This window comes from Nyctereutes procyonoides, unplaced genomic scaffold (genome assembly GCF_905146905.1).
Source record: "Nyctereutes procyonoides isolate TBG_1078 unplaced genomic scaffold, NYPRO_anot_genome, whole genome shotgun sequence".
Lineage (NCBI taxonomy): Eukaryota > Metazoa > Chordata > Mammalia > Carnivora > Canidae > Nyctereutes > Nyctereutes procyonoides.
Window position 1 is genome coordinate 10,000,001 of NW_026575141.1, and position 25,173 is coordinate 10,025,173.

The window sequence follows — 25,173 nt, forward strand, 5'->3', positions numbered from 1 at the left end:
TCATTGATGGTTATGTTAATTATGGGAATAATTGAACATTGAATATTTAAGGAGACTTACATAGTTAATAGCGAGTTTTTATCAATAAAAATGTCATTGACTTCCAACAAAAAGTCTATAAAACCCAAAAAAATGGAGATGATGACCGTGCAATGTAAGAAGATGGAAAGCATGTCATTAATGGAATAAAAAAATTGAATCCAGGGTCAGAAATAAAAAATCCAAACAAATGAACACTTTGAATGGAGTATACACAAGAACCTTAGAAATTCATGACATCAGGCACCTCTATAAATGCGGTTAAAAAGAGCTGACATGGAACAATTTTTTGAATTTCTATTTAAGATTTCAATTGTATATGTGGGGGGATGAGATACAACTGATTACAATCTATTGATGAAACACAAATAAGTTCATATGTGATAAGTAAATAGAGGAATGATTATTGCTATTAGATGGACTGTATGTTGATGTGTATGAGAGTGTTCCCAGCATTTTAATATTTTGTGCTTACAAGTACCAGCAGATGAAGGCAACAGAAATTTCCTCTGAAAGCAACAAGGTGCTGCACAAAAATGATGTTAATCCACTCTACATTCCTCCTTTTTGCCACAGGCTTTGACTTAGAAGTGTTATTAGGTGGACTTCTCTAATTTTCACGCAGTTCAGTACTCTTTATAGCCCCCTCTGTTGAGCAGTCTTCACAACTTTTTTAGATAAGAGCATATATTTATTGCAGTGCTCCACTGTTTCATGATCTGCCATGCTTACACCTGTACTAGTATTTTTCCATAGGAATTATTGTTAGTATTGTGGCTGTACGTTCCATTGATGCTGAGAACACTAATTCTTTTTTTTTTGTCTCCTAACTCCGTTTAATATAGCAGTATTTAAAAAATTTTGGCAACATATGCATTATCTATATGATAAATAATGGGTCTAAACTGCTATAGAAGTATTTTCAAGATAAATGTAGATTTAAAAAATGAATACATAGGGTACCTGGATGGCTCAGATGGTTAAGCATCTCCCTTCTGCTCAGATCATGATCTCTGGGTCCTGGGATCAAGCCCCTCATCAGGTTCCTGGCTTGCAGGGAGTCTGTTTCTCCCTCTCCTTCTGCCTCTTCCCCATGCTCATGCTCACTCGCTCTCTCTCTCTGTTTCAAATGGATAAAAAAAAAGAGAGAGAGAGAATACATAATAGTATGCATAGTGTGATGCCATTTGGTAAGGAAGAGAAAAAAATTAAATAATACATAGATTTGTTCTTGAATCACAGAATATATTTAAAAGATTTCCGGGTAGATAACACAATGGCAACTACCTACGTCTGTGTCTCCAAATATTTCCTCCTAAAACAAAAAAGAAAAGAAAAAGAAAAGGGAATGTACTAAAATCATATCTTCAAGCTTTCATAAGTTGAAAATGGAGAATGCCCAAACAGTATAAAATTAAAAGTAGGGAAATAAAAGTCACTAGATCCCAGGGTACACCATGTATTAATCCTGCCCCACTGCAAGGCATTGTGTTGAGAAAAGCAACAGAAATAGAGGGAGAGGGGGAGAAAAAGGGAAGGGTGAGAGGGAGAGAGAGGAGGAGGAGGAAGCGCTAGAAAGAGAGAACAGAGGAGCTAGCAATAGATCTAAAGTTAATCTCAAACGACTGCCATTAAGGGTATACAACTGTAATAGTGAAAATGCTTTGTAAAATAAAGTGTTCTGAATTATCACAGCGTGATTTTCATAGAAGAAACTGAAGTTCCTACAATGTGAAGTGACTGTCTTTGAAACATGTAGCATCTGAGAGAAAAAAAAAGAAAAAGAAAGGTACCCATTGAAGAAACAATAATGGAGTATAACTAAGATTTTTAAACTAGAATCTCGAGGAGGAGGGGCAAGACGGCAGAAGAGTAGGGTCCCCAAGTCACCTGTCCCCACCAAATTACCTAGATAACCTTCAAACCATCCTGAAAATCTACGAATTCGGCCTGAGATGTAAAGAGAGACCAGCTGGAACGCTACAGTGAGAAGAGTTCGCGCTTCTATCAAGGTAGGAAGACGGGGAAAAAGAAATAAAGACACAAAAGGCCTCCGAGGGGGAGGGGCCCCGCGAGGAGCCGGGCTGAGGCCGGGGCGAGTGTCCCCAGGACAGGAGAGCCCCGTCCCGGAGGAGCAGGAGCTGCACCAACCTTCCCGGGCGGAAAGGGGCTCGCAGGGAGTTGGAGCAGGACCCAGGAGGGCGGGGATGCCCTCGGGCTCCCGGGGACACTAACAGACACCTGCGCCCGGGAGAGTGCGCCGAGCTCCCTAAGGGCTGCAGCGCGCACGGCGGGGACCGACGGAGCAGCTCGGAGGGGCTCGGGCGGCGGCTCCGCGGAGGGGGCTGCGGGGCGGGAGCGCGAATCCAACAGCGCAGGCCCCGGAGCACAGGGCGCCGGGACACAGCCCAGGATCCGGCCTCCCCCGGGACAGGCAGAGGCCGGGAGGGCCCAGGACAGCAAGGACGCTCCTGCCCCGAGCTGAGCAGATCAGCGGCCCCGCCCCGGAGCCTCCAGGCCCTGCAGACAGAGAGCCCTGGAGTTACTGCGGGAGCTGAATCCAGGGCTTCCAGAGTTGCTGCCTAGCCACTGCGGTTGTTCCTCCTGTGGCCTCACGGGGTAAACAACCCCCGCTGAGCCCTGCAGCAGGCAGGGGCAGAGCAGCTCCCCCAAGTGCTAACACCTGAAAATCAGCACAGCAGGCCCCTCCCCCAGAAGACCAGCTGGACGGACCAGTTCCAGGGGAAGTCAAGGGACTTAAACTCTACAGATTCAGAAGATACTCCACCGTGTTTTTTGTTTTTGTTTTTTTTTTTTTTTTTTGATTTCTGATTGCTTCCCCGACCCCCCCCTTTTTTTTTACCATTCTTTCTTTTTCTTTCTCTTTTTCTTCTCTTTTTTCCTTTTTTTCTTCTTGTTCTTTTTTCTTTTTCTCTTTTCTTTCCTTCTCTCTCTCTCTTTTTCTCCTTTTCCCAATACAACTTGTTTTTGGCCACTCTGCATTGAGCAAAATGACTAGAAGGAAAACCTCACCTCAAAAGAAAGAATCAGAAACCGTCCTCTCTCCCACAGAGTTACAAAATCTGGATTACAATTCAATGTCAGAAAGCCAATTCAGAAGCACTATTATACAGCTACTGGTGGCTCTAGAAAAAGCATTAAGGACTCAGCAGACTTCATGACTGCAGAATTTAGATCCAATCAGGCAGAAATTAAAAATCAATTGAATGAGATGCAATCCAAACTAGAAGTCCTAACGACGAGGGTTAACGAGGTGGAAGAACGAGTGAGTGACATAGAAGACAAGTTGATGGCAAAGAGGGAAACTGAGGAAAAAAGAGACAGACAATTAAAAGACCATGAAGACAGATTAAGGGAAATAAATGACAGCCTAAGGAAGAAAAACCTACGTTTAATTGGGGTTCCCGAGGGCGCCGAAAGGGCCAGAGGGCCAGAATATGTATTTGAACAAATCCTAGCTGAAAACTTTCCCAATCTGGAAGGGAAACAGGCATTCAGATCCAGGAAATAGAGAGATCCCCCCCTAAAATCAATAAAAACCGTTCAACACCTCGACATTTAATAGTGAAGCTTGCAAATTCCAAAGATAAAGAGAAGATCCTTAACAGCAGCAAGAGACAAGAAATCCCTGACTTTCATGGGGAGGAATATTAGGGTAACAGCAGACCTCTCCACAGAGACCTGGCAGGCCAGAAAGGGCTGGCAGGATATATTCAGGGTCCTAAATGAGAAGAACATGCAACCAAGAATACTTTATCCAGCAAGGCTCTCATTCAAAATGGAAGGAGAGATAAAGAGCTTCCAAGACAGGCAGGAACTGAAAGAATATGTGACCTCCAAACCAGCTCTGCAAGAAATTTTAAGGGGGACTCTTAAAACTCCCCTTTAAGAAGAAGTTCAAGTAACTCTGAACGTGAATGGGCTTAATGACCCCATCAAAAGGCGCAGGGTTTCAGACTGGATAAAAAAGCAGGACCCATCTATTTGCTGTCTACAAGAGACTCATTTTAGACAGAAGGACACCTACAACCTGAAAATAAAAGGTTGGAGAACCATTTACCATTCAAATGGTTCTCAAAAGAAAGCAGGGGTAGCCATCCTTATATCAGATAAACTAAAATTTACCCCGAAGACTAGTAGTGAGAGATGAAGAGGGACACTATCTCATACTTAAAGGATCTATCCAACAAGAGGACTTAACAATCCTCAATATATATGCCCCGAATGTGGGAGCTGCCAAATACTTAAACGAATTATTAACCAAAGTGAAGAAATACTTAGATAATAATACACTTATACTTGGTGACTTCAATCTAGCTCTTTCTACCCTAGATAGGTCTTCTAAGCACAACATCTCCAAAGAAACGAGAGCTTTAAATGATACACTGGACCAGATGGATTTCACAGATATCTACAGAACTTTACATCCAAACTCAACTGAATACACATTCTTCTCAAGTGCACATGGAACTTTCTCCAGAATAGACCACATACTGGGTCACAAATCGGGTCTGAACCGATACCAAAAGATTGGGATCGTCCCCTGCATATTCTCAGACCATAACGCCTTGAAATTAGAACTCAATCACAAGAAGAAGTTTGGAAGGACATCAAACACGTGGAGGTTAAGGACCATCCTGCTAAAAGATGAAAGGGTCAACCAGGAAATTAAGGAAGAATTAAAAAGATTCATGGAAACTAATGAGAATGAAGATACAACTGTTCAAAATCTTTGGGATGCAGCAAAAGCAGTCCTGAGGGGGAAATACATCGCAATACAAGCATCCATTCAAAAACTGGAAAGAACTCAAATACAAAAGCTAACCTTACACATAAAGGAGCTAGAGAAGAAACAGCAAATCGACCCAACGCCCAGCAGAAGAAGAGAGTTAATTAAAATTCGAGCAGAACTCAACGAAATTGAGACCAGAAGAACTGTGGAACAGATCAATAGAACCAGGAGTTGGTTCTTTGAAAGAATTAATAAGATAGATAAACCATTAGCCAACCTTATTAAAAAGAAGAGAGAGAAGACTCAAATTAATAAAATCATGAATGAGAAAGGAGAGATCACTACCAACACCAAGGAAATACAAACGATTTTAAAAACATATTATGAACAGCACTACGCCAATAAATTAGGCAATCTAGAAGAAATGGACGCATTCCTGGAAAGCCACAAACTACCAAAACTGGAACAGGAAGAAATAGACAACCTGAACAGGCCAATAACCAGGGAGGAAATTGAAGCAGTCATCAAAAACCTCCCAAGACACAAGAGTCCAGGGCCAGATGGCTTCCCAGGGGAATTCTATCAAACGTTTAAAGAAGAAACCATACCTATTCTACTAAAGCTGTTTGGAAAGATAGAAAGAGATGGAGTACTTCCAAATTCATTCTATGAGGCCAGCATCACCTTAATTCCAAAACCAGACAAAGACCCCACCAAAAAGGAGAATTACAGACCAATATCCCTGATGAACATGGATGCAAAAATTCTCAACAAGATACTAGCCAATATGATCCAACAACACATTAAGAAAATTATTCACCATGACCAAGTAGGATTTATCCCCGGACACAAGGCTGGTTCAACACTTGTAAAACAATCAATGTGATTCATCATATCAGCAAGAGAAAAACCAAGAACCATATGATCCTCTCATTAGATGCAGAGAAAGCATTTGACAAAATACACCATCCATTCCTGATCAAAACTCTTCAGAGTGTAGGCATAGAGGGAACTTTCCTCGACATCTTAAAAGCCATCTACGAAAAGCCCACAGCAAATATCATTCTCAATGGGGAAGCACTGGGAGCCTTTCCCCTAAGATCAGGAACAAGACAGGGATGTCCACTCTCACCACTGCTATTCAACATAGTACTGGAAGTCCTAGCCTCAGCAATCAGACAACAAAAAGACATTAAAGGCATTCAAATTGGCAAAGAAGAAGTCAAACTCTCCCTCTTCGCCGATGACATGATACTCTACATAGAAAACCCAAAAGCCTCCACCCCAAGATTGCTAGAACTCATACAGCAATTTGGTAGCATGGCAGGATACAAAATCAATGCCCAGAAATCAATGGCATTTCTATACACTAACAATGAGACTGAAGAAAGAGAAATTAAGGAGTCAATCCCATTTACAATTGCACCCAAAAGCATAAGATACCTAGGAATAAACCTAACCAAAGAGGTAAAGGATCTATACCCTAAAAACTACAGAACACTTCTGAAAGAAATTGAGGAAGACACAAAGAGATGGAAAAATATTCCATGCTCATGGATTGGCAGAATTAATATTGTGAAAATGTCAATGTTACCCAGGGCAATTTACACGTTAATGCAATCCCTATCAAAATACCATGGACTTTCTTCAGAGACTTAGAACAAATTATTTTAAGATTTGTGTGGAATCAGAAAAGACCCCGAATAGCCAGGGGAATTTTAAAAAAGAAAACCATATCTGGGGGCATCACAATGCCAGATTTCAGGTTGTACTACAAAGCTGTGGTCATCAAGACAGTGTGGTACTGGCACAAAAACAGACACATAGATCAATGGAACAGAATAGAGAACCCAGAAGTGGACCCTGAACTTTATGGTCAACTAATATTCGATACAGGAGGAAAGACGATCCACTGGAAGAAAGACAGTCTCTTCAATAAATGGTGCTGGGAAAATTGGACGTCCACATGCAGAAGAATGAAACTAGACCACTCTCTTGCACCATACACAAAGATAAACTCAAAATGGATGAAAGATCTAAATGTGAGACAAGATTCCATCAAAATCCTAGAGGAGAACACAGGCAACACCCTTTTTGAACTTGGCCACAGTAACTTCTTGCAAGATACATCCACGAAGGCAAAAGAAACAAAAGCAAAATTGAACTATTGGGACTTCATCAAGATAAGCTTTTGCACAGCAAAGGATACAGTCAACAAAACTCAAAGACAACCTACAGAATGGGAGAAGATATTTGCAAATGACATATCAGATAAAGGGCTAGTTTCCAAAATCTATAAAGAACTTATTAAACTCAACACCAAAGAAAAACAATCCAATCATGAAATGGGCAAAAGACATGAAGAGAAATCTCACAGAGGAAGACATAGACATGGCCAACATGCACATGAGAAAATGCTCTGCATCACTTGCCATCAGGGAAATACAAATCAAAACCACAATGAGATACCACCTCACACCAGTGAGAATGGGGAAAATTAACAAGGCAGGAAACCACAAATGTTGGAGAGGATGCGGAGAAAAGGGAACACTCTTACACTGTTGGTGGGAATGTGAACTGGTGCAGCCACTCTGGAAAACTGTGTGGAGGTTCCTCAAAGAGTTAAAAATAGACCTGCCCTACGACCCAGCAATTGCACTGTTAGGGATTTACCCCAAAGATTCAGATGCAATGAAACGCCGGGACACCTGCACCCCGATGTTTCTAGCAGCCATGTCCACAATAGCCAAACTGTGGAAGGAGCCTCGGTGTCCATCGAAAGATGAATGGATAAAGAAGATGTGGTTTATGTATACAATGGAATATTACTCAGCCATTAGAAACGACAAATACCCACCATTTGCTTCAACGTGGATGGAACTGGAGGGTATTATGCTGAGTGAAGTAAGTCAATCGGAGAAGGACAAACAGTGTATGTTCTCATTCATTTGGGGAATATGAATAATAGTGAAAGGGAATATAAGGGAAGGGAGAAGAAATGTGTGGGAAATATCAGAAAGGGAGACAGAACATAAAGACTCCTAACTCTGGGAAATGAACTAGGGGTGGTGGAAGGGGAGGAGGGCGGGGGTGGGGGTGAATGGGTGACGGGCACTGAGGGGGACACTTGACGGGATGAGCACTGGGTGTTATTCTGTATGTTGGTAAATTGAACACCAACAAAAAAGTAATTTATTAAAAAAATAAACTAGAATCTCAAGCGTCTTTTTGAAAATAAATGAAAACCTGAATCTACAAATTAAAGGGCAAATAGGAGAAAATTTTCTCAGGATGAATCTTAGAAGTATCCTAGTAAAACTATTAAACTTTGAAGGGAGACATGAAAAAAATATTCTAGTTGTTTAGCCAAAAAGATCAAATAAATTACAAGGCAAAAAGTATTAGATTGGCATTCAATTTTTTTAAAAAAACATTCAGGACAAGACCTAATGGAGCAGGATATGCAAAAAATCATTAAAAGAAAGTGTGAACCAAGGATGTTATATCTAGTTAAACATTCCATAAATAAAAAGGTTATGGAAGACGTTTTAAACCTATGAGTTTGGATGAGCTCACTGATTCTTTTTAAGTTGATATATAACATTATGTTAGTCCTTGACACATTATAAGCAAAAGATAGGAAATAAAGAATCCCATTAAAAACTGATAAGCCAGATATTAAAAGTTTGAGCATGGAATCTGGGAACTAAGGGTATTTATATGGTATAAGTACAAAGGTAACAACTAGAACAAAATTACAAACATTCCAAAATACATTTTCCATTTAAATGAGATTATATCATATAAAGAAGGATGAAATTAAAACATAAAACCTATAATTATAAAATATTGCATAAAAAAATCAAACATATTTGACATAAAAATAAGTGGGAATAAACTTAGTTTACCTATTAAGATACTGAATTTGCTCACAAAACAAGACGTGTTTGTCATTTTCAAGAGGCAGATGAAGACAAGTTGACTTACAAAGACAAATTTTTTAAGAAATGGCAAAGGTATATCAGGCAATTAGAAACCAGTAAGAAAGTAGGAGTAGCGATGCTCTTTATCAGGCCAAATAGAATTTAAGTCCACAAGCATTAACAGTGAAAAAGAACATTTTCAATGCTAAAATATCATTTGACAAAGATGTTGATAAATCACAACAATTAGAATAGATAGAAAGTAACTGATGGAACTACTATCTTTTGACCATCTACTAGAAATTTAAAAAATCTATACACAATTATTGCAATGTCTATATTTTTCACAGGATTATAGTTTCACAATTCAGGCACCAAGCATATTTAAAGACTGAGCAAATGAACATATTGTTTATGATGAAAGTTTAAAGGCTCAGTTTGTAGAGAATGTAGTTAGAAATAAAGAAAAGGGAAAGCTAGAATAAACCCTGAGGTCTTGGTTTGGAACGGGTAAGTATCAGAAAAGAACTCATTACTTCCTAGGTCCATTTTCAGAGAGACCCCAGAAACAGTGGCACCATAGGAGAAAATGAGCACCCCAATCTTCTTGATCTTGGCTTTTTAATCTATTCTCACTTTAAAGAATCAAGGTTCCTTAAAGGAATTGTTGACTGCATGACAAAGCGAAAGCAAGTTAAGTTTGGAACATCTTATGGTGTAAAAAAAAGTAGGAAGTGCTCAAAAGATAAAGGAAGCAGTGCAAACAGACAAAACATACTAATGAGACTGTGGTTGGTATGTACAGTTAAACTTCATTCACTCTTGCTGCATTATTCCCATTGTATGAGTATACCAAAATGTTTTTATGCATTCTCTTATTGATGGGCATTTAGATAGCTTTCAGTCCAGATCTAGTTAGAATTGTGCTGCTGTGAATATTTTTATGCATGTCTGTTAATAAGCATGTGTACACATCTTTGTTGGGCATGTAGGAGAGAGACTAGTAAATAATTGGGAATGCATCTGTTCAGCTTTGATAGATACCACCAAACAATTTTCTAAAGTAATTATTCCAATTTACTTCCCATCAGCAGTGTGTGAGTTCCACTTGACCCATATTTTCTCCAGATTCTGTAATTTTCTTCCTTTCTATTTGAGCTATTCTGATTTTTTAAAAAGTCAGTAAAGAGGGACTGATTATTTCTAAGAAGTGATAGCTATATGACAACAGACCTCCCAGCAGTTGCTCTGGATGTCAAAAGATGGTAGAAAATACATCCTAACACAGGTCTTCCAGCTTTTGCCCTTGGTTTTGCATGGTCTATCAGCAACACAACCTGAATTATTTGATCAAAACAGTAAGTCAGGTCGTGTCACTCCTTGCCTCAAAATTATCCAATGGTTTTGCTTCTCATTCTATTTAAAAAGTCCAAATTCTTAATACAGTATAATAAAACCTTCATGAATTGGTACCCTCTATGTATCATTCTACCCACTTACTTGGCCATGACCACCTACTCTTGATCACACACCAAGCATGTGCCCACTCATGTCCTTTGCACAGTCTGTTCCTTGGCCTGGAAAATGCTTCCCCCAGATGTCCACATGGCTTCCTTGTCAAATATTTTCTTAAATCACTTAAATAGCAGCCTTCGTTTCACTTTGTAGCCTCTTTCTTGCATTACTCTACTGCTTGATACCTATCCCCATCTAAAATACATTCTTTTATATCTTTATCTCATGTGATACATAGGTAATATGTGTTTTTTTTAATCCTCTGTTGTATAACTATAGCTTAAAACAACAATCATGTAGGAAAATATTGACAAATTAATAAATTCCTTTTCTCAATGGGTTTGCTGCCAGAACATAGGTGTTGTGAAAACTACCTCTAAACCTAAACCAAAATGGGAGAGGAAAAGACTCATGTCAACAAATGGATTCCACTGAGCCACCCCATAGCCAGAAGGGATGGGAAGAAATCATTAAGGAAGTCAGCACCTACATTAAGAAAATTGGCTACATCCTTGACATAGCATTTGTGCCAGGTTTTGGTTGGAATGATGACAACATGCTGGAGCCAAGTGCTAACATGCCTTGGTTTAGAGGATAGAGTCACCCATTAAAATGGTAATGCCAGTGGAACCACACTGTGGGAAGCTCTGGGTCGCACTTTGCCACCAATTCCTCCAACTGACAGGCACTTGCAACTACCCCTCCAGGACATCTACAAAATTGGTGGTGTTAGTACTGTCCCTGTGAGCTTGAGAGGAGACTGGTGTTCTTAAGCCTGGCAAGATGGTCACCTTTGCTCCAGTGTTACAACTGAAGTAAAGTCTGTTGAGATGCACCTTGAAGCTTTAAGTGAGGCTCTTCGTGGGGTAGTGTGGGCCTCACTGTCAAGAATGTATCTATCAAAGATATTCATTGTGGTGATATGGATGGTTACAGCAAAAATGACCCACTAATGGAAGCAGCTGGATTCATGGCTCAGGTGATTATCCTAAACCACTCAGGCCAAATCAGCACTGGATATGCACCTGTGCTGATTGTCACAAAGCTCACGTTGCTTGTAAGTTTCCTGAGCTGAAAAAGAAGATTGATCATTGTTCTAGAAGAAAAGCTAAAGATGGCCCCAAGTTCTTGAAATCTGGTGGTACTGCCATCATTGGTATGTTTGTTGGAAAGCCTATGTGTGTTGAGTTTCTCGGACTGTCCTCCTCTGGGCCATTTTGCTGTTGGTGACATGAGACAGCTGCTGTGGGTGTCATCAAAGCAGTGGACAAGAAGCAGCTGACAGTGACAAGATCACCACCAGGTATGTCCAGAAGTTCAGAAGGCTAAATAAGCATTACTCGTACCTACCGCTCCAATCTTAATCAATAGTGGGAGAACAGTCTCAGAATTGTTTGTGTCAATTGGCCACTGGATAATGATAACAATGCATCATAAAACCTTCAAAGAGAAAGGAGGTTTTGTGGACCATTTGTCTTTTTTGTGTGTGTATGGCAGTTTTAAGTTATTAGCTTTAAAAATCAGTACTTTTAATGGAAACAAGTTGATCAAAAATCTGTCACAGAATTAAAAGTTAAATGGGGGAGAGAATTAGTAATATGACATATAAGTTTCTATTGAAAGTACACTTTTCAGCTTATAGTTACCTGTTTGAAGGAAATTGGTGTGATTTACTCTACTGCTTTAAATATTTCTTTCACTTTGATTTCAGAATTTTAATTATATATGCCTGGTTGTGCTTTGCCGTTGTATTTATATTACTGTGCATTCATACTCATTTTTGAAAGTGTGGTTTGGTAAGTTTCATACATTTTGGAGAATTTTCAGCTTGTATTTCTTAAGAAATCTATTCTCAATTGATTTTTAATTTCTGCCTGATTGGATCTAAATTCTGCAGTCATGAAGTCTCGTGAGTCCTTAATGCTTTTTTCTAGAGCCACCAGTAGCTGTAGAATAGTGCTTCTGAATTGGCTTTCTGACATTGAAGTGTAATCCAGAATTTGTAACTCTGTGGGAGAGAGGACTGTTTCTGATTCTTTCTTTTGAGGTGAGGTTTTCCTTCTAGTCATTTTGCTCAGTGCAGAGTGGCCAAAAACAAGTTGTATTGGAACACGGGGGAGTATCACTGGTCCGTCCAGCTGGTCTTCTGGGGGAGGGGCCTGCTGCGCTGATTTTCAGGTGTTAGCACTTGGGGGAGCTGCTCTGCCCCTGCCTGCTGCAGGGCTCAGCGGGGGTTGTTTACCCCGTTGGGCCCCAGGAGGATCAGCCGCAGTTGCTATGGCAACTCTGGAAGCCTGGATTCAGCCTCCGCAGGAACTACGGGGCTGGGGGCTCTCGGCTCTCCGTCCGCAGGGCCTGGAGGCTCCGGGGCAGGGCCGCTGATCTGCAATCCAAACTAGAAGTCCTAACGACGAGGGTTAACGAGGTGGAAGAACGAGTGAGTGACATAGAAGACAAGTTAATGGCAAAGAGGGAAACTGAGGAAAAAAGAGACAATCAATTAAGGGACCATGAAGACAGATTAAGGCAAATAAATGACAGTCTAAGGAAGAAAAACCTACGTTTAATTGGGGTTCCCGAGGGCGCCGAAAGGGACAGAGGGCCAGAATATGTATTTGAACAAATCCTAGCTGAAAACTTTCCCAATCTGGGAAGGGAAACAGGCATTCAGATCCAGGAAATAGAGAGATCCCCCCCTAAAATCAATAAAAACCGTTCAACACCTCGACATCTAATAGTGAAGCTTGCAAATTCCAAAGATAAAGAGAAGATCCTTAAAGCAGCAAGAGACAAGAAGTCCCTGACTTTCATGGGGAGGAATATTAGGGTAACAGCAGACCTCTCCACAGAGACTGGCAGGCCAGAAAGGGCTGGCAGGATATATTCAGGGTCCTAAATGAGAAGAACATGCAACCAAGAATACTCTATCCAGCAAGGCTCTCATTCAAAATGGAAGGAGAGATAAAGAGCTTCCAAGACAGGCAGGAACTGAAAGAATATGTGACCTCCAAACCAGCTCTGCAAGAAATTTTAAGGGGGACTCTTAAAATTCCCCTTTAAGAAGAAGTTCAGTGGAACAATCCACAAAAACAAGGAATAAATAGATATCATGATGACACTAAACTCATATCTGTCAATAGTAACTCTGAACGTGAATGGGCTTAATGACCCCATCAAAAGGCGCAGGGTTTCAGACTGGATAAAAAAGCAGGACCCATCTATTTGCTGTCTACAAGAGACTCATTTTAGACAGAAGGACACCTACAACCTGAAAATAAAAGGTTGGAGAACCATTTACCATTCAAATGGTTCTCAAAATATACCCTAAAAACTATAGAACACTTCTGAAAGAAATTGAGGAAGACACAAAGAGATGGAAAAATATTCCATGCTCATGGATTGGCAGAATTAATATTGTGAAAATGTCAATGTTACCCAGGGCAATTTACACGTATAATGCAATCCCTATCAAAATACCATGGACTTTCTTCAGAGACTTAGAACAAATTATTTTAAGATTTGTGTGGAATCAGAAAAGACCCCAAACAGCCAGGGGAATTTTAAAAAAAGAAAACCATATCTGGGGGCATCACAATGCCAGATTTCAGGTTGTACTACAAAGCTGTGTTCATCAAGACAGTGTGGTACTGGCACAAAAACAGACATATAGATCAATGGAACAGAACAGAGAACCCAGAAGTGGACCCTGAACTTTATGGTCAACTAATATACGATAAAGGAGGAAAGACGATCCACTGGAAGAAAGACACTCTCTTCAATAAATGGTGCTGGGAAAATTGGACATCCACATGCAGAAGAATGAAACTGGACCACTCTCTTGCACCATACACAAAGATAAACTCAAAATAGATGAAAGATCTAAATGTGAGACAAGATTCCATCAAAATCCCAGAGGAGAACTCAGGCAACACCCTTTTTAACTTGGCCACAGTAACCGGAGAAGGACAAACAGTGTATGTTCTCATTCATTTGGGGAATATGAATAATAGTGAAAGGGAATATAAGGGAAGGGAGAAGAAATGTGTGAGAAATATCAGAAAGGGAGACAGAACATGAAGACTCCTAACTCTGGGAAATGAACTAGGGGTGGTGGAGGGGGAGGAGGGCGGGGGGTGGGGGTGAATGGGTGATGGGCACTGAGGGGTACACTTGACGGGATGAGCACTGGGTGTTATTCTGTATGTTGGTAAATTGAACACCAATAAAAATTAATTTATAAAATTAAAAAAAAAAAGAAATCTATTCTCTCATCTTCTCTATTCTGAAACTGTAATAACATACGTTTTGAATCTTTTTACCATATCCATATGTTTCTTTCAGACTTTTCTGTAATTTTCATATCTGTTTTCTTCCTATTTCTATCTGGCTATCTTCTGATTATGAGTCTTTGAATTCTCTAATCCTCTCTTCCATTATATCTCAGCATGTATTTGTAGCTACTATATTTTAATGTCTAGGAGGATTTGCTCTTTTAAAATGAATAGACACCAATTTTCCAGTGAAATTATCCATCTTTTAAAATCTATTTTATTAAAATTAATAGTTTAAGTCCATTTTTGAAAACTATAGTATCTGGATCACTTGTGGGTTTATTGCTTTATCTCTGTTCTTGATTTTTGTCATTTCATCTTATCTCTTCTTACTCAGGATAATTCTTATTGAACACAGGGTACATGAACAATAGCAAAGGCTTGAGATAATGTTTTGTTTCTCACACTAGATTCAATTTTCTTCCAATAAGTAAATGGAGTATAGGCAGAATGTCTTACTCCAGCTCAGGTTTGTCCCTCTCTTTCTCTTTTTTTTCTCTCTCTCTCAGAGTTTGCCTCTTTCAAGGTCTCATGTGAAAGCCTGAATTTTAACCATAGCATCTCATTCTTGTTAGGCTGTGATGCCAATTTTTTTGTCTTTACTGTGTATATTCTGGAAACCCTGATTAGTGTTACAGCCTCTTTGGTGTCTGCTTTAACATTCTCAGCATCTCCTCCAATGCAAGTATTGTTTATTTCAAGAGAGGTTATGTGCAGATTTTGGGGCTCATTTTATTTTATTTCCATGATAGTGACACTCCTTAAATCCCCAGTGCTTTTGTTCTTCTCTGATAGATCTAAACACCTTAAAAAACAAAACAAAACACTTTACTTGTTTTAGTTTTACAATAAAAGTTAGTCTGATAAAAGTTTTACCACTCTAGTTAAATGTGGAACTTTCTCTAGAAATATATTTGGGATTAAAATTTGCAACTATTTTGGGCAGAAGAGTAGAGGTTCTCAACTCACCTGGTCCCACCAACTTACCTAGATAACTTTCAAAGCATACTGAACACATATGAATTTGACCTGAGATTTAAAGAGAGAACAGCTGGAGTGCTACAGAGAGAAGGGTTTTGCTTCTAGCAAGAATCCTCTAGGGTGGGGATCCCTGGGTGGCACAGCGGTTTGGTGCCTGCCTTTGGCCCAGGGTGCGATCCTGGAGACCCAGGATCGAATCCCACGTCGGGCTCCCGGTGCATGGAGCCTGCTTCTCCCTCTGCCTATGTCTCTGCCTTGTCTCTGCCTCTCTCTCTCTCTCTCTGTGACTATCATAAATAAATAATTAAAAAAAATTTTTAAAAAAGAATCCTCTAGGGTGAAATTTACTTAGGTTGTGGTTGATATTCTTGACTCAGCTCACTCATACAGCCACTCTGCACTGACTAGAAGGAAGAACTCACCGCAAAAGAAAGAAGCAGAAACAGTACTTTCTGCCACAGAGTTATGGAATATGGATTACAATTTGATGTCAGAAAGCCAATTGAGAAGCACAATTATAAAGCTACTGGTGGCTCTGGAGAAAAGCATAAAGGACTCTAGAGACTACGTTACTACAGAATTTAGATCAAATCAGGATGAAATACAAAATCAATTAAATGAGATGCAATCCAAACTAGATGTCTTAATGACAATAGTTAATGAGGTGGAAGAAAGAGTGAGTGACATAGAAGACAAGTTGAGGGCAAGGAAGGAAACTGAGGAAAAGAGAGAAAAATAATTAAAAGACCATGAATAAAGGTTAAGGGAAATAAATGACAGCCTCTGAAGGAAGAATCTATGAATAATTGGGGTTCCAGAGTGCACCGAGAGGGCCAGAGGGCCAGAAAGTATATTTGAACAAATCATAGCTGAAAACTTCCCTAATTTGGGGAGGGAAACAGGCATTCAGATCCAGGGGATAGAGAGGTTCCCCCCAAAAATCTATAAAAAACATTCAACACCTTGTCATTTAATAGCGAAACTTGCAAATTCCAAAGATAAAGAGAAGATCCTTAAAGCAGCAAGAGACAAGAGATTCTAAATGTATATGGGGAGAAATATCAGATTAACAGCAGCCCTCTATGCAGAGACCTGGCAGGCCAGAAAGGGCTGGCAGGGTATATTTAGGGTCCTAAGTGAGAAGAACATGCAGACAAGAATACTTTATCCAGAAAGGCTCTTATTCAGAATAGAAGGAGACAAAGAGCTTCCAAGATAGGTGGAAACTAAAAGAATATGCGACCACCAAACCAGCTCTGCAAGAAATATTAAGGGGGGCTCTGTAAAAAAAAAAAAAGAGGAAGCCCAAAGAAATAATCCACAAAAACAGGGACTGAATAGGTATTATGATGACACTAAATTCATATCTTTCAATAGTTACTCTGAACATGAATGGGCTAAATGATCCCATCAAATGATGCAGGGTGGGCAGCCCAGGTGACTCAGTGGTTTACCACTGCCTTCAGTCCAGGGCATGATCGGGTCCCACATCAGGATCCCTATATGGAGCCTGCTTCTCTCTCTCCCTGTGCCTCTGCCTCTCTCTCCCTCTCTCTGTGTCTCTCATGAATAAATAAATAAAATCTAAAAAACTGATGCGGGGTTTTGGACTAGATAAAAAGCAAGACCCATCTATTTGCTGTCTACAATAGACTCATTTTAGATGTAAGGACACCTCCAGCCTGAAAATGAGAGGATGGAGAACCATTTACTATTCAAAAGGTCCTCAAAAGAAAGCTAGGATTGCAATCCTCATTCAGATAAATTAAAGTTTATCCAAAGACTGTAGTAAGAAATGAAGAGGGACACTATATCATACTTAAAGAGTCTATCCAACAAGAAGACCTAACAATCATAAATATTTATGCCCCTAATGTGGGAGCTGCTAAGTTTATCAATTAATAACCAAAGTAAAGACATACTTAGATAATAATGCACTTATAGTAGGAGACTTCAACACGGCACTTTCTGCAAATGACAGATCTTCTAAGCACAACATCACGAAAGAAACAAAAGCTTTAAACGATACACTGGAACAGATGGATTTCACAGATATTTACAGAACTTAACATCCAAGCGAAACTTGAATATACACGCTTCTTAAGTGCCCATGGAACTTTCTCCAGAATAAATCACATACTGGGTCACAAATCAGGTCTCAACTGATACCAAAAGATAGGGATTATCCCCTGCATATTTCAGGCCACAACTCTGAAACTAGAACTCAATCACAAGAAGAAATTTTGAAGAAACAAACACCTGAAGGTTAAAGAACATCCTACTAAAAGATGAATGGGCCAACCAGGAAATTAGAGAAGAATTAAAAAAGAGTCATGGAAACTAATGAAAATGAAGATGCAACAATTCAATGTCTTTGGGATACAGCAAAAACAGTCCCAAGAGGGAAATACATTGCAATACAACTCTCCCTCAAAAAATTGGAAAAAAACTCAAATACACAAGCTAACCTTGCATCTAAAGGAACTGGAGAAAGAACAGCAAATAAAACCTACAAGCAGAAGAAGAGAGATAATAAAGATTCAAGCAGAACTCACTGAAATAGAGCCCAGAAGAACTGTAGAACAGATCAACAAAACCAAGAAGCAGTTCTTTGAAAGAATTAATAAGATTGATAAACCCCTAGCCAGCCATATAAAAAGAAAAAAAGTCTCAAATTAATAAAATCATGAATGAAAGAGGAGACATCACAATCAATACCAAGGAAATATAAACTATTTTAAAAACATATTATGAGAAGCTATATACCAATAAATTAGACAATCTAGAAGATATGGATGCATTTCTGGAAATCCACAAATTACCAAACTGGAAGAGGAAGAAATTGAAAACCTGAATAGGCCAATAATAACCAGGGAGGAAATTGAAGCAGTCATCAAAAACCTCCCAACACACAAAAATCCAGGGCCAGATGGCTTACCAGGGCAATTCTATCAAACATTTAAAGAAGAAATAATACCTATTCTACTAAAGCTGTTCCAAAGGATAGAAAGAGATGTAATATTTCCAAACTCGTTTTATGAGGCCAGCATCACCTTAATTCCAAAACCAGACAAAGACCCCACCAAAAAAGGAGAATTACAGACCAATATCCCTGATGAACACAGATGCAAAAATACTCAAGGTACTAGTCAATAGGATCCAACAGTACATTAAGAAGATTATTCACCATGATCAAGTAGGATTTATCCCTGAGATGCAAGGTGGGTTCTACACTCATAAAGCAATCAATGTGATAGATCATATCAAGAGACAAAACAAGAACCATAGGATCCTCTTGATAGATGCAGAGAAAGCATTTGACAAAATAAAGCATCCATTCCTGATCAAAATTCTTCAGAGTGTAGGGATAGAGGGAACATTCCTCAACATCTTAAAAGCCATCTACGAAAAGCCCACAGCAAATATAATTCTCAATGGGGAAGCACTGAGAGCCTTTCCCCTAAGATCAGGAACATGAAGGGGATGTCCACTCTCACCACAGTTATTCAACATAGTACTAGAAGTCCTAGCCTCAGCAATCAGACAACAAAAAGAAATAAAAGGCATTCAAATTGGCAAAGAAGTCAAACTCTCCCTCTTCACAGATGATATGATACTGTACATAAAAAACCCAAAAGACTCCACCCCAAGATTTCTAGAACTCATACAACAATATGGCAATGTGACAGTATGCAAAATCATTGCACAGAAATCAGTGACATTTCTATACACTAACAATGAGACTGAAGAAAGAGAAATTAAGGAGTCAATCCCATTTACAATTGCACCCAAAAGCATAAGATACCTAGGAATAAACCTAACCAAAGAGGTAAAGGATCTATACCCTAAAAACTATAGAGCACTTCTGAAAGAAATTGAGGAAGACACAAAGAGATGGAAAAATATTCCATGCTCATGGATTGGCAGAATTAATATTGTGAAAATGTCAATGTTACCCTGGGCAATTTACACGTTTAATGCAATCCCTATCAAAATACCATGGACTTTCTTCAGAGACTTAGAACAAATTATTTTAAGATTTGTGTGGAATCAGAAAAGACCCCGAATAGCCAGGGGAATTTTAAAAAAGAAAACCACATCTGAGGGCATCACAATGCCAGATTTCAGGTTGTACTACAAAGCTGTGGTCATCAAGACAGTGTGGTACTGGCACAAAAACAGACACATAGATCAATGGAACAGAATAGAGAACCCAGAAGTGGACCCTGAACTTTATGGTCAACTAATATTCGATAAAGGAGGAAAGACTATCCACTGGAAAAAAGGACAGTGTCTTCAATAAGTGGTGCTGGAAAATTGGACATCCACATACAGAAGAATGAAACTAGACTATTCTCTTACACCATAAACAAAGATAAACTCAACATGGATGAAAGATGTAAATGTGAGACAAGAATCCATCAAAATCCTAGAGGAGAACACAGGCAACACCCTTTTTGAACTTGGCCACAGCAACTTCTTGCAAGATACATCTATGAAGGCAAAGGAAACTAAAGCAAAAATGAACTATTGGTACTTAATCAAGATAAAAAGCTTCTGCACAGCAACAGAAACTGTCAACAAAACTAAAAGATGACAGAATGGGAGAAGATATTTGCAAATGACATATCAGATAAAGGATTAGTATCCAAGATCTATAAAGAACTTATTAAATTCGACAGCAAAGGAACAAACAATCCAATCATGAAATGGGCAGAAGGCATGAACAGAAATTTCACAGAGGAAAACCTACACATGGCCAACAAGCACATGAGAAAATGTTCCGCATCACTGGCCATCAGGGAAATACAAATCAAAACCACAATGAAATCCCACCAAACACCAGTGAGAATGGTGAAAATTAACAAGACAGGAAACAACAAATGTTGGAGAGCATGTGGAGAAAGGGGAACCTTGTACTGTTTGTGGGAATATGAACTGGTACAGTCACTCTGGAAAACTGTGTGGAGGTTCCTCAGAGTTAAAAATAGAGCTACCCTATGACCCAGCAATTGCACTACTGGGGATTTACCCCAAAGATACAGATGCAGTGAAAGACCAAGACACCTGCACCCCGATGTTTCTAGCAGCAATGTCCACAATAGTAAAACTGTGGAAGGAGCCTCGGTGTCTATCGAAAGATGAATGGATAAAGAAGATGTGGTCTATCTGTACAATGGAATATTACTCGGCCATTAGAAAGGACAAATACCCACCATTTGCTTTGATGTGGATGGAACTGGAAGGTATTATGCTGAGTGAAGTAAGTCAATCGGAGAAGGACAATCATCATATGGTTTCACTCATCTGGGGAATATAAAAAATCATAAAAGGGAATAAAGGGGAAAGGAAAGAAAATGAGTGGGAAATATCAGAGAGGGTGACAGAACATGAGAGACTCCTAGTCTGGGAAAATGAACACGGGATAGTGGAAGGGGAGGTGGGAAGGGGGTTGGAGTGACTGGGTGATGGGCACTGAGGGGGACACTTGATGGGATGAGCACTGGGTGTTATACTATATGTTGGCAAATTGAACTTCAATAAAATTTTTTTAAAAATTTGCAACTATTTCAAATGAGAGCAAGTTGTGTTCATTGGGATCTCAGAAAAGAGAAAAAAAGTTTCATTTTTAGACCAAAACATATTAAACTCTAACACTTTTCTTTGAATTAGGTTTTTAATTTTAATATCAGAGAATCTATTGATAGCTTTCAATTGTCATAATAATTTCTTTTTTTACCTTGGTCGTTAATGGAAATCTATCTATATCTATCTACATATATATGTATATGTGTGTATATATATATATATATATAGAGAGAGAGAGAGAGTTGGGAGAAATCTTTTTTTATTGTGAGAGCAATAGAATCTTCCTCAAAACAAAACAAAACAACAAATAATAATTGTATTAAGGAAAAAAGAAATAAGCAAGACTGGTTACACAATTTGCCTGTCATAATTTGACAGAATACAATAGAAAATTCAGGGCCCTTGCTTAAAAATGAAGAATTTCGGGCAGCCCTGTTGGCTCAGCGGTTTATTGCCACCTTCAGCCCAGGGCCTGATCCTGGAGACCCGGGATCAGTCCCATGTCAGGCTCCCTGCATGGAGCCTGCTTCTCCCTCTGCCTGTGTCTCTGCCTCTTTCTCTCTCTCTCTCTCTCTCTGTCTCCCATGAATAAATAAATAAAATCTTTTAAAAAAATGAAGAATTTCAAGGCACTTAAAGCAAAACATTAAGTAGATTTGAGAATAACAACTGTTCCTTCTTCAGATGCCTGGGTAGCTCAGTGGTTGAGCATTTGCCTGACTCAGGTCCTGATCCCGGGGTCGTGGGATACAGTTCCGCATCAGGCTCCCCGCAGAGCCTGCTGCTCCCTCTGCTTATGTCTCTGCCCCTCTCTCTGTGTCTCTCATGAAAAACAAAACAAAACACAACTGTTCCTTATTTATTTCTAAAGTTTATAAATAGGCTAAGGTAGAAACAACTCTAAAAATTCCCTTCATTGTAACGTTCTAAGTAATTTCTGTAACGATGATTTGTTTTTCCCAATATGTTATATATATAACTATATATGTTATATATAACTATATATATTTTATAACTATAATATATATAAATATATTTAAGTAATATATAATCCACTAGGGAAAAATTCCATATAATAAGAATGTATACAAGAGGTATTATTTTAAAAAAAGCATATAGGTGAGCTATGTAGGAAAATAACTTAAATCTCTCTGGCCATAGTTAGAAAAAATACAAAAACATACATTTTATATATTAACTATAATGTATATTTTCTTCTTGTGAGCTTCTCTGAGAGCTGCCCATTTTATGCTTAGAGCCAGTGTTTGCATTCTGGTGTGTTATTCTGAGCCCATATATCCACAAATGGTATAACTTTTTTCTGGTCATGATATTTTTCTTGGCAAAAATTAAGTTATGTGAAAAATCAGCTAATGTAGTCTTAAAACCCTTCTAATTAGAAACATTTAACAAAAGTGACTTTGAACTACTGCTTAATAAAACAATAGTCAGACTTAATTTTTTCCCCCATGTGTGTTTTCTCATGCTTTTGAAAGTTCTTGCTCTGTTTTTCTGGCCTAAAATATTTTTATCGTCCTGATTTTACTGGCAAACCCTTGGTTTAATTTCAGGATTCAGTTTAGACAGAAAGTCTTGTTGGAAGTTGCTGGCTGAATTCTGACTGACTCTGTGCTTCCATAGTATCTTATACAGACTTAAAACATAACGAGCCATTAGGTACATAATATCATGTACCGTCAGTCTGGCTGCTTTTTATGGCAGTGCCCTACTTTATTAATCTTTGTTATTTCAGCCTTTCTCAGGTGTTCAATAAACAACTTTTGAACTAAACTGAACTAAAATAATCATGCTCATAAGGTCACTCATCAAACATTTTTTGAGTGCCTAGCAGTTTTTGGACAATGAACATATACTACGCTGCAAGACAGATTTATCACTGCCCTTAGAGAACTTAAAATACTAGCAATAAAAATTACAAGTTAAAAATATTGTGATCATTGGTAAATAGTAAAGAGTGTTAAGGGCATGTAACTGGATCTTAGGACCTTGAAATTGCTCAGTTTAGAATGAAGTTGCTAAAAAGATGTATTTAGTATTAGCATTACAAATTATCAGAAAGATTGTACAAACAACTAATCTTATTAAGTCTATTTTCTCTTTGTTATAGATAATGATGTCATCTCCCATTTACTAATTTCAGACTTTCTGATTGCCTTTGTATTCATATTAACCCTGAAGCAAAGAGATAAGGAACTGGAATTTTATTTATTTTTTTATATATTTTTAAAGATTTTATTTATTTATTCATAAAAGACATACAAAGAGAGTGAGGCAGAGACATAGGCACAGGGAGAAACAGGTTCCTGGCAAGGACCCCGATGTGGGACTCTATCCCGGGACCCCAAGATCATGCCCTGAGCCAAAGGCAGACGCTCAACCACTGAGCCACCCAGGCGTCCCAGGACTGGAATTTTAAAAGCATGATTTAGATAGTGAGGCTTTGCATTTTCTTAATCCCTACTACATTCCCTTATTGACACTTCCGGTTCTTCTTGTGAGGAGCCTAGCCCACACCTCCTGTTTATTGGCGCCAAGACAGCCAAGGATTAATACAGCCTCCCTCCAACAGGAAGAAAAAAGAAAATAGATTTCTACAAAAATTGTAAGAAATAACCTCCGTGTCATTTTCAGAAATCTATGACAGCCATTAAATTTATGCCTTCCTATTACAAATATCTACTATATATTTGTTCTTTGATAATATTAAAATGCATAGTAATATATAGATATGAAAATATGAAATCATATGTCACATAAATACTTCTTTAGTGTGAAGTGTCTTATTTGAAGATGGAAGTGGCATGAGCACAGTACATCAAAAACTTTTAGTCACTTAAAATCTTTGTTATGGAACTTGGTTGTTTGAATGTGGTCTCAAGTCCTATCACATCAAGTTTTAAATGGAATAGACTCCAAGATCACCTGGTCACTCTGATGATCTTCATTTATGCTTAGATTACTCTTCAACTACTGACCTCTACCTCTGAAGCCAATAATACACTATATGTTAATTAATTGTATTTAGATAAAATATTTTTTATTTATTTATTTATTTATTTATTTGTTTATTTATTTATTTATTATTTATTCATTCATGACAGACACACAGAAGCAGAGACACAGGGAGAGGGAGGAGCAGGCTCCCCTTGAGGAGCCTAATGTGGGACTGGATCCCTGGACCCTGGGATCATGCCCTGGATCAAAGGCAGACGCTCAACCACTGAGCCACCCAAGTGTCCCTAAATAAAATATTTTTAAAAGATTACTCTTCATCTAGATATTATTCATATATACAGCTGGAATGTTTGCCTTTTAAATCTGACTTTTTCTAACACAGAGATGGTAATTTGTTAGTTTATATCACTAGCATATGTAATGTATATCAAAATATCATTTACTTTATTGTCATCTTTGTGAAATGAACATTCTCAGCTTTGGCTAAAAGCTGTGTATGATTTAAAGAGTAAATGGGTTCTTGGAGGATATGCTGAATGAGAAATTCTTTTGGTCTCCTATACCTACTATTCCTTATTGCCTTACGTTTCTCCAAGCATGTGTTTCCTATCATGAATATTTTAGTAGTTTAAACTCTGTTATTTTAGGGGAAACTGCTGTTCAGATAACTTTAGGGGACAAGTTTACCATATTCAGGTAGCATATCTTGAGAAACACCCCGTGCATTTTTAACCTGAAGTACAAATCTGCTAACTAGTCTCATATTACAGAGAAGCAAAGTTTCTCCAAAAATAGAGGAAAAAAATTCCTATTCTTAGGTAAAATAGTCCATATATAGTATGGGCCACCATGTTTGGAACTTATGCTCCCTATATGTGTTCGAATAGTTAAGTAATCAGAGTTCTGTTCTTCAGAGAAACTTGGGTGAGATAACCTTAAAGTCCTCAAATTTTAATAGCAGAATGTAATTAAAATGTCAGCTTTGGGGTTGGTACTTTTTCAAATGGATACCATGATTAATCTACTTTTTTTCTTTTTTTTTTTTTTTGCCCTCATTCTTGAAAGA